We start from the raw sequence: 10,907 nt of genomic DNA on the forward strand, positions 1-10,907 counted from the left end.
TTGGTTTAATTTTATAATCTAGTGAATGCTGGAATATGACTGTAGTTATAAGTTTTGAGGCAATGAATGGTGGTAGAAGAGAAGGATAAGGAGAATTGGTATGCATTGCAAGTTATTTACGTGAAGTGAGATTGTTATAGACTCTTAAAGAAAGATAGTTACAACTTCAACATACAGAAGAGGAGGAGCCGATTAAGCTGAACTAGTGCATTAGAGCTTGGCAGTTTAGACACTCATTGCCACTAAATCCTCCCAGATATCTCCATTCCAGTTAAGGGTGGGGTTGGCAGTGTAACAAGCGATTCAGAGTTTCACATAAGAGACCTAATATGAATGTAAATTCATCTATGTCATAATTCAGGGACTCATGGAATCAGACTCTATATCTCAGTTTTGGCTATGTCAGACAAAAAATGTGGCTGACAAAAGATAAAATGTCTTTAGGGTAATTATAGTAATTCCTTGGTCTCTGATCAGGCCTTAAACAAGAACTAAGAACCTTGATGTCATCCTTTTCTTTATTTAAGTGCTCCAGTACAATGGAAGTAGTCTGGCTTATGTCCCTCCATTCTGTTCTATAATGGTGGCCACTTGGTCTGTAAAACCTTGTCTTCACTAAGCATCCTGGTGGTCCCAGTGACTGTATTCTGGTGACTGCCAGTAAAGGTTTAGGCAACCTCCATCACTGTGCCCCCTCCCAATAGTAACCAGATCCTCAGTGCTTTCAAATCCAACCAAGTCAGACAACCAATCTCAGATTTCTATTTCCCTCACTTGAAGTACCTCTGTTACCAATTACTTTATGCAGCAGAATTCACTCTAATTGGTTCAAGCAGATACCAGATACTTGGTAGTTAAAGAAGGAGGCCAAAGAACTATGCCCAAGTGGCTGCTACAACAGCTAGGAATGGAGCAGCCCTGAGAAATTTGCTAAGTCCAACAAAGGACTGTTTTGAGCAAAACACTCCTGGCATTGCCTCCTGGTCACTTGGAACCTACAACTCTAGGAACTGAGCTTCAGAAACTCTGCCACAGCTGCCCAAGAAGAATTGGAGGTTTCTGCTTTCTGGGAGACTTGATCTCCTCACCTTGTTCACTTCCACCTTCGAGTTCTGTGTGGTCATGTTGGCTTGGCAGAAGCTAGATTTCATACAGACCTTCACTGCAAGGGAGTCTGGGAAGTGTGGAGTTCATCTTTTGGCCTGTGAAGCACAGGAAGTCAAGCTACAAGAGGGTCTAGAAATGCTGAGGAACTTGCTGGGCATGGTGGCTCACACCTGTAATCCCAGCACTTTGGGAGGCTAAAGTGGGTGGATCACCTGAGGTCAGGCATTCAAGACCAGCCTGGCCAACATGGTAAAACTCCATCTCTACTAAAAATACAAAAATTAGCTGGGCATGGTGGCATGTGCCTGTAGTCCCAGCTACTTGGGAGGCTGAGGCAGGAGAATTGCTTGAACTCGGGAAGCGGAGGTTGCAGCAAGCAGAGATCGTGCCGCTGCGCTCCAGCCTGGGTAACAGAGTGAGACTCCGTCTCAAAAAAAAAAAAAAAAAACACAGAAAAGAAAAGAGAAATGCTAAGGAACTCAACTCATTGTTCACTTTTACAGGAGCTGTCAAACCTCTGGCCCTATTCTCCATTTAATGAAACTTAGCAGATAGTATAGGCAGGTCACAGGTGGGAGTCAGAGAGGCCATTTTAGCTGTGAGTGATTTCTTCTTAAAGATGAGGAATTTCCAAGGAAGAGTGGAGCTATGGAAGAGGTACTTGTAATTATGATATAAAAATAGAAAGCAGATGTGTCAGATATAGCAAAAAAGGAAAAGAAGTCTGTATTTACAAAACAAAGAACTAATGGCATTTCTTTTCAATCTCCTAAGGTATGACAATGGTGCAGCCAAGAATAACAAAGAACAGGAACTAGAAAAAATGAATTGCAGTTTCTCTTAATTTTCATTCATATCTAAATCCTCTGTTCTTGTATATTCAAATAAAAACAGCAACAGGAACTTAGCTTTGGGCTAAAACTGGAAACAATTCAGGTTGTTATACTTTTTTGAAAACAAAATTTAATTTTTTCAGGTTCAAATAAATGCAATTCAAAGTAATGAAACGATAATCATGAATGATAAGTGAGGGGGGAGGACAACATGGTAAAGAGATGAGAAGATAGTAATTAATTTGGGGGAAAGTTCATATCTGCTATGTACAAAATGTTAGAATTATAAACTCAAGATGTGAAAATTAAAAGAAACCTAGAAACCAGTTGAACTTCTCCCTGCAGGCAGAATTTCTTCTGTATCCCTGACGAACGATTCATCTTCTATCTTCCACTTGACTATTTCTGGGAACAAAGAACAAGCTGCCATCTTGGTCATCAAATGATAAATAAATGTAGTTTGGTATAACTCTTTCTTAGTAAAATTTTGCTGATATCCAGTGATTACTGTTTTTTTTTTTTTTAAGTTCTTATAACCTATGTGGTTTGTTCTTTTATTTACTAATATAGTTTCAGATTTATTAGATTGCTCAATAGATGTGAAAAGATTTTTTAAAAAAAATTCCACTTACAATCAGAATTAAACATATCAAGGGGATTTGTGCCTTGGGTAGTTTTCAACCTTTCTGTCTAAACATCCCATTCAGTACTCAAACTGTTTTCAACAATGGGCACTGCCAAGAGAAAACCGTTCAAACCACCAAAGAAAATAAAATTCATTTATATATTTTAATGTAATATATTATATATTGAAGACAAAAAGGCAGGGGAAATAGAATGGTTGTTTATAAACCATTGGGTAGTTTTCAACCTTTCTGTCTAAACATCCCATTCAGTACTCAAACTGTTTTCAACAATGGGCACTGCCAAGAGAAAACCGTTCAAACCACCAAAGAAAATAAAATTCATTTATATATTTTAATGTAATATATTATATATTGAAGACAAAAAGGCAGGGGAAATAGAATGGTTGTTTATAAAAGTTGACTTACACTGATTTACCTGTTACTGAAATAATTATCAAGTGCAGTGATATCAAACCCCAACATTAATTTGGTTACATACTTATCATTTACTGTGAGATTTACATTTTCCTACTGCGGCAACTGTATTGGTCAAAACTCTTTTGGATTGCAAATGACAGAAAAATCATTAAAATGGCTTATTTATTTTACTTTATTTTTTTTTGAGAAGGAATCTCGCTCTGTCACTCAGGCTGGAGTGCAGTGGCGCAATCTCGGCTCAGTCGGGAGGCTCTGCCTCCCCGGTTCAAGCGATTCTTCTGCTTCAGCCTCCTGAGTAGCTGGGACTACAGGTGTGTGCCACCACGCCTGGCTAATTTTTGTATTTTTAGTAGAGACGGGGGTTTCATCATATTGGTCAGGCTGGTCTCGAACTCCTGACCTCAGGTGATCCACCCGCCTCAGCCTCCCAAAGTGCTGGGATTACAGGTGTGAGCCACCACAGCCGGCCTTAAAACGGCTTATTTGAAAGAAGGAATTTATTGGCTTACATCACTGAAAAGGTGATTGATTTAGATATGGCTGTATCTGGGTGCTCATATGATATGGTTAATCTCTCACTCTCCTTCTCTTTCTTTCCTATGGATGACTGTTCCTCACTGATGACAGGGTGGTAGAGTGCAGCCCCAAGTCTATATGCTACCACTTATTCCAGCAGTCCCTAATCTTTTTGGCACCAGTGACTGGTTTTGTGGAAGACAATTTTTCCATGGACCTGGGAGTGGGGGATGGTTTCTGGATGATTCAAGTGCATTACATTTATTGTGGACTTTATTTCTATTATTACATTATAATATATAATGAAATAACAATACAATTCACCATAATGTAGAATCAGTGGGACCCCTGAGCTTGTTTTCCTGCAACCAGATGGGACCATCTGGGAGTGATGGGAGACAGTGACAGATCATCAGGCTTTAGATTCTCAGGAGCTGGCAACCTAGATCCCTTGCATGTGCAGTTCACAATAGGGTTTATTTCTCCTATGAGAATCTATTGCCACAGCTGATCTGACAGGAGGCGGAGCTCAGGTGGTAATGTGAGCAATGGGGAGCAGTGTCCTGCTGTGTGGCCCAGTTCCTAGCAGGCCACGGACCAGTACCAGTATGTGGCCTGGGGGTTGGGAACCCCTGAGTTATTCAGTTCCACTAGAAAGCAAGAATGGCTTTATTCTAATAATTTCAGCAAAAGTTCCCGGCTAACTATCATGAGATCAACTTGGTTCATATGCCTGTTCCTGAAACTTACCACTATAGACTGAATAGGCTGATGGCAGTCACATGTTTACTGCTGGAAATAGGAAGGACTGCATGTGATGTGAAGTGTACAAAGCCCCAGCTGACAAGGCAGTGCAACCCTGGCTATTTTCTGGGCAAGCCTGGTGCTCTGGTGCTGGACTTCATTTGCCTGAAGGAAGCGGTGCATTTTTCTAAGTTGTGTGAAGACATTGTATGGACTAGCTGTGGCCCTGGAGCCATGTATGTGGATGGGGTCGGCCCCACTGAACCACTGAGACTGTGAGTGGGAGAGGGATAGTCCTCTGAATGAAAATTAGGTTCACCTTCTATAAGGGAGAATGGATGTGCAAGCTGAACTATTGGATATACATTACAGAAAGTAATGCCATTACTGTAATTCTGAATCTTGCCTTGTAGAGCAACTCGACTCTTTAAGTCTACTCAACTCAGCTCAACGCAATCCAACAATTATTTTTTATAGGCCAAAATGTGTGTGTGTGTGTGTGTTTGCACACACACCTGTGTGCTGGGTAGGGAGGTGTTACCAAAAGAAAAGAAAAGAAAAAGACCTACCTTCAAAAAGCATAAAGTATTCTGATTTTAAGCCACGCCAACTATGAAAGTTTTTCTTAAATTCGACTGTTATACCAAATAAATTAAAAATTATGCAAAATTAAAGATGGTAGCATGTTTCTTTAGTTGCTTTTTAGCAAAATAATCTGTGTATTTCAGTGAATTACACAACTATTAGATGTTCAAATACGATTATATTCTGGTAAACTTACAAAATTAGGAGTTGAAAAATTATTTACTTCATTATATTTGTTATAGTTATATCAGTCCTTATTTCCTAACAGTCTGAAATAGCAGCCAAATATAGCTCCTGTAGAAGGTCATCTTAGGTTTTCAGGTGACTTTTAATTACCACTTAGCTTTAAACTACTACTAGTAACTCGTCGTTTAAAAAAATTAAATTAGCCTTTTATTTCTGTAAAGAAAACTCACCTTTACTCTCCCTTTACTGTACTGTAGGAATTTTAACAGGACATGCATTAACTTTAGACCTTAGGGAAAGCACAAAATAAACAGCAAGCTGATAATATTATCTCGCCAAAGTAAAACAAGGGATGGAGGCGTGGGGAGAGAGGGCGGGCAGTAACTAAGTGCCAAACGGGATTTGTTTTTACTTAAACGTTTACAGAGCATCCGCGAGAACTTCCTTCTAAGCTAAATGTGTCATCTAGCACCTGAAAAAATTTAAGTCTGGTTCTTTCTGGATAAAAGAAAGCGCACAGGATTTAAGTCAGTAAATACTTAAGTGAGTAAATTCTTAGAAAAAACAAAAAAACAAAACCTAACCGCCACAATTGGACTTTGGAACTTTTTTCCCCCCTTAGCAGCAGGCTGAAATTTTCAGTTCCTCGGCCACTGATCAGGGAATTCTGCGCTTCAGGCTGTGTACACCCGCAAGTCTGGAAGGGTGATGATGATGATGTGATGATGAGTTAGGGCAATTATAACCACGGCAAAAAAAAAAAAAAAAAAAAGGAGTTCGCAGGGACGCAGCGCTGCCGCCGCCGCCGCCGAGGCCGCGACCGCGGCCCGAGCCGGCCACCGCGCGTCAAAGGAGCCATTCAAGGCCCGGCGAGGCGCGGGGGTTGAGAAGTTAAGGAGCGGGAGGTGGCGCGCCGGGGCCGCGGCCGCGCCATTTGCATTTCAATGCGACCCGCTTGTTGACTCAGTGCCCGGCGCTTCCGCAGCTCCCACCAGAATCTGCCTTTGTTGGTTTTAGCTCCGGTCAAGTCCACTTCTTGCATCGGGGGAGCCGCGCGCATTGAGTTTGTGTAGTCAGGCAGAACGCTCGACAGGAAGGAAGGAGGAAGGGGCGCTCTGCGCGGCCATTGTCTGGGCAACCGGGCTTAAGCAGCCGAGTGACTATTTAATCTATAAGGTGCACTTGAATCCCTCGCAAATCCTCTCAGTGTGGAGCGGAGGCACCCAGACAGGGACAGATGGTGCAGAACCCCTTTGTTTAAGAATATGGAAATGCGCTTTTTCCTTTACTTAAGGTGGTCCGCTCTTTTAACTGTTGCTATTCCCCCTTGCTGCATTGTCAAGGAGAGGGGGGCATGAGAGACTCATGGGTCTGGTCAGCCCTGCCGAAGCGCCTCCGTATTAAGAAAAAGTAATTGCTGGAAGGGAGTCGCTTCTTTTGGTGAGCCATGAGTACAGTGGAGACCCCACGTACCCTTTTGGTGCCCTTTGCACTTAGGCAGAGAGTAGCCGAAAGAAGTGTGTTCAGAATTCTTGCAAGATTGTTTTTCATGGGCTCCCTCTCTTTCCTTTTTTCACATTAAACATCAAGTTCGGAGGTCTCGGGTTGCTTCCCGTGCAACTACGGGAAAAGGGAGACGTCTTGTCCTCAGGGGGCCCTGCTTCGCATTGACCTCTTGGGCTCGTAAGCAGAGAGGTTGATGGGCAGGATGGCCGCTGCAGCTGGGCCGCACCTGTGCTTCTGCCTCCACAGCTGTAATTTAGAGTGTGTTCAACATCAGGCTGGGGAAAGGTACACATAGGTTTGGGGTATTGTAGAAAAGTGGAAGACTCTGCCCATAGAGCCCTGGAGCATGGTGACATTTCACAAGATAGCTTTTCTGATCTTCCTAACGACATGGAGGACTCCACTTGCAGCGGGACTGGGGATACACTAGGACCATCAGATCCCACCCCCAGTCAGTCTGAAATGAATTCAACCAACCGTCCACACATATAAGTCTCAGTTTTTGTTTAAAACATGCAGTCAGGCGAGGCGCAGTGGCTCACGCCTGTAATCCCAGCACTTCGGGAGGCCCAGGCGGGCGGATCACTTGAGGTCAGGAGTTTGAGACCAGCCTCGCCAAGACGGTGAAACCCTGTCTCTACTAAAAAATACAAAAATTAGCCGGGCTTGGATCCCAGTTACTCAGGAGGCTGAGATGGGAGAATCGTTTGAACCCAGAAGGCGGAGGTTGCAGTGAGCCCAAATCATGCCACTGCACTCTGGCTTGGGCGACAGAGTGAGCTGTCTCAAAAAAACAATAAAAAAAAATACAGTCATGGTCCTGCTGGGCTGTTTTAGCCATAGTAATACAAAACAAAGGAAAAATCTGAAGGGACAGCTGTCAGGTAAAAATCAAATTCGTTTCCATTTTCAGTACATATTAAACAGGAAGCAGGCAATTGTCTTGTGGTTTTGAAGATAAAATAGAGAGGACACATTATAAAATAGATTGTTGAAGTATTTTAATCTAGGTGTTTCAGTGTCGGGCATGTTAATACATTTCTGTAAAGAGGTAGATGTCTGTTTGGTCTCTAATGCAAACACTTGACTATGTGAAATGCTCACATCCATTTTTTATTTTTCTTAAAAGGCACTTTCTCTTCCCAACCACGTGGCTGCAGACTTCTTGCTCTCAAGTTGTCCTGACATGCTCTGAGAGCACACACAACATACATACAACACCTGGATCTGTGAATTAATTACTACCTAGGCTACCACCAAGAAGCTTTCCAAGCGGCCAAGTGCAAGGATCTTCTGTTTCTTATCCAAGTACATTCTTTCGTCACGGCCTTGGTCCAAGAATTGACCCTTAACTATGAATTCCTGCTTCATTTCCATTTCACTCAGCCATTTTAGAGCAGGAAAAAGCCAGAAGCCGGTGTCAGCCAGCAGGTGTGGCTCATAATTCATATTTTTCACAGAAGCATCATTTAGAGGGGAAAAAATCTGTCTAAGCTGGTTTCAAAGTTAACTTATTAGTATAAATTTTTTAAAAAAGATAGGCCAGCCTGGGCAACAAAGTGAGACCCCTGTCTCTACAGGAAAAAAAAAAAATTAGCTGGATGTGGTGTTGCACACCTGTTGGCCCAACTACTCAGGAGGCTGAAGTGGGAGGATCACTAGAGCCCAGGAGGGTTGAGGCTATAGTGAGCTGTGATCAGGCCACCGCACTCCAGCCTGGGCAACAGAGTAAGTCCCCATCTCTAAAGAAAAAAATAAAAATAAAATAAAAAATTTGGGAGTGGGGAGGGTCAGTGTTTTTTCTTATAATACATGCTCAGCCGGGCGCAGTGGCTCACGCCTGTAATCCCAGCACTTTGGGAGGCTGAGGCGGGTGGATCACAAGGTCAGGAGATCGAGAGCATCCTGGCTAACACGGTGAAACCCTGTCTCTACTAAAAATACAAAAAAGAAAAAAAATTAGCCGAGCGTGGTGGCTGGCACCTGTAGTCCCAGCTACTCGGGAAGCTGAGGCAGGAGAATGGGGTGAGCCCGGGAGGCAGAGCTTGCAGTGAGCCGAGATCGCGCCACTGCACTCGAGCCTGGGCAACAGAGCAAGACTCCGTCTCAAAAACAAAACAAAAAACATGCTTAAGTGTTGCTTTGTAAACAATTTGCTTAGAAATACAAATGTTAACCTGAGACAGCTTTGCTTGCATTTTTTTTTTTGAGACGGAGTCTGGCTCTGTCGTCCAGGCTGGAGTGCAGTGGCGCGATCTCGGCTCACTGCAAGCTCCGCCTCCGGGGTTCATGCCATTCTGTTTCCTCAGCCTCCCCAGTAGCTGGGACTACAGGCGCCCGCCACCGCCATGGTCTCGATCTCCTGACCTCGTGATCCGCCCCGGCCTCCCAAAGTGCTGGGATTACAGGTGCGGCCTCCCAAAGTGCTGGGATTACAGGCGTGAGCCACCGCGCCCAGCAAAACTCCAGAGCACAGAGGGGGCACCTGGATTTGAACCAGGGACCTCTTGATCTGCAGTCAAATGCTCTACCACTGAGCTATACCCCCGCCACTGCTTGAAGTTTTAAAATGTTACAGATTTTTCCTTTTGCATAGTGAAAAATGGAACACAATGTTATTATTCCATGGACAGGTGTGAGCTTGAGCATATTATGTTCTTTGGCTTTCTTTTGATTTTATATGATGTGTCTTTTGTTGGACTTCATTACAGTGATGGCCTCCCCCTCTGTTTCTGATTAAACCGTGAAACCTCACACACTCACTGATATTTTTTACTTTGTTTTGGTTAGTAAGTAAGTTTTGGTGATGAGACTATGAAGCCACAGATTCCCTAAAGCACTGGAATTCAGTTAAAAGGAAACTACTCCATCCAGCGAAGAGTTTTGGTTTTAGTTGAACCCGGAGCTTTGTGTTCATTCATAGTTAATAAATAATGCCCATTCATCTAGCCCAAGGGGACGAGATTGGGGATGCTCACATTCTATGGGGTGAAGAATTCCTAGAGTGCCTAAGACCAGTGTGTTATGTGGGACCTCGATTAAAGGTCAGAGAATGAGACTATGTATTCCCATAGGGAAGGGATACTTTAGCAACTGACTCTACTTATGAGAGGGTTCGGCCAGCTGGGACATGAATTCAAAGGCTTTAATTATGAATCAGTTCCCATAAGACTATTATGTCTGGATTGAATGTTCAAATTGAACTGTAATTTTTAGTTTCTGCATTGCTTGCTTGGGTTTGAAATGGAAATAATTATGGTGATCCTCCATACCAGAAAGAAGATTATTTACAAGTGCACACCAAAATTTGCATTCAGGTGTGGAATTAGTTTAGGAAAGCTCTCCAAGTCAGAATCTGTTTTCCCCAAAGTCAGCACAGAGCCCCAGTTGCTGCCTCTGAAAGATTTCTGTCGCATCTTATCTGGTATCTGTGGTGGTTGCCAGTATCAACTGCTCCCTCTTTGGAAAGTTACTCCCTTATCTGTGGTGACAGGACACACTCCTGTTTTTCTCCTACCTCCATGGCCTGTCCTTCTTAGTCTTTTTTGGCTTTTCCCCTTTGCCCATCCCTTACCTGTGCTCTCTGAGAAGTTCTCTCATTGGGAGAGAACTCTTTCCTACATTCTCCCTTGGTGAGCTTTCTGGGAAATATTTCTTGAACACACCGTCTACTCTCCTGCCTCAGGGCGTTTGCACATATGATTTTGTCTGCTTAGAATGTTCTTTCCTCACATATGGCGATATGTGGCTTGCTTCGTTGTTTAGTTCTCCAGTGTCACCTTTAGATGAAGGCTTTCCTGGTTATCCATAGAAAAGAGCAGGTATGTAGTCAGGGCTGGGACTAGGCGGAGGCAAGCAAGATACCCAGGGTACAGAATTTAAGGAGGCACCCACTCTCATGCAAGGGCAGGGTGAGCACCTGAGAATGAGTGCCTCTCTACATTTAGTGTCCTGAGTACCTCGCTTGCCTAAGCCATCTGGCCCTGTACCCAGTCACTCTCCAGTCTCCTTATTTTTCTTCACAGATGTTATCACCCACTAACATACGTACATAATTGATCACTGTCTGTTTCCCCACCCTTGCCCCACTCATGCCATGACAGTGTGAGCCCTGTGGGAGCAGGCCCTTGTCTGTTTTAGTTTTTGCTATATCCCTGGAGCCTAGAACAGCTCAGGACATAGTCAGTATTCAGTATATGTTTATATTTAATTAAATATAATGTATAAATGGCTACCATTCATATTACTGATGGCTCTCAAATTTGCAAAAACAAGGTTTGTAAATGGACCTCTCCCCTTGATACCCCACAAGCTTTTTAAGCTCAGCATATCCAAAATTGCGTTTAATACCTTCTGCTGCCAAAAA

General features: G+C 43.3%; 1 non-coding gene across 1 annotated transcript; it reads right to left on the bottom strand.

Annotated features, from left to right (window-relative positions):
- Positions 1–9,017: 9,017 nt before the first annotated feature.
- On the bottom strand, positions 9,018–9,089 carry TRNAC-GCA (transfer RNA cysteine (anticodon GCA)). Its single transcript has one exon. It is a non-coding gene; the product is annotated as a tRNA-Cys (tRNA).
- Between the last annotated feature and the right edge of the window lie 1,818 nt (positions 9,090–10,907).

This window comes from Gorilla gorilla, chromosome 3 (assembly GCF_029281585.2).
Source record: "Gorilla gorilla gorilla isolate KB3781 chromosome 3, NHGRI_mGorGor1-v2.1_pri, whole genome shotgun sequence".
In the NCBI taxonomy this organism is placed as follows: Eukaryota; Metazoa; Chordata; class Mammalia; order Primates; family Hominidae; genus Gorilla; species Gorilla gorilla.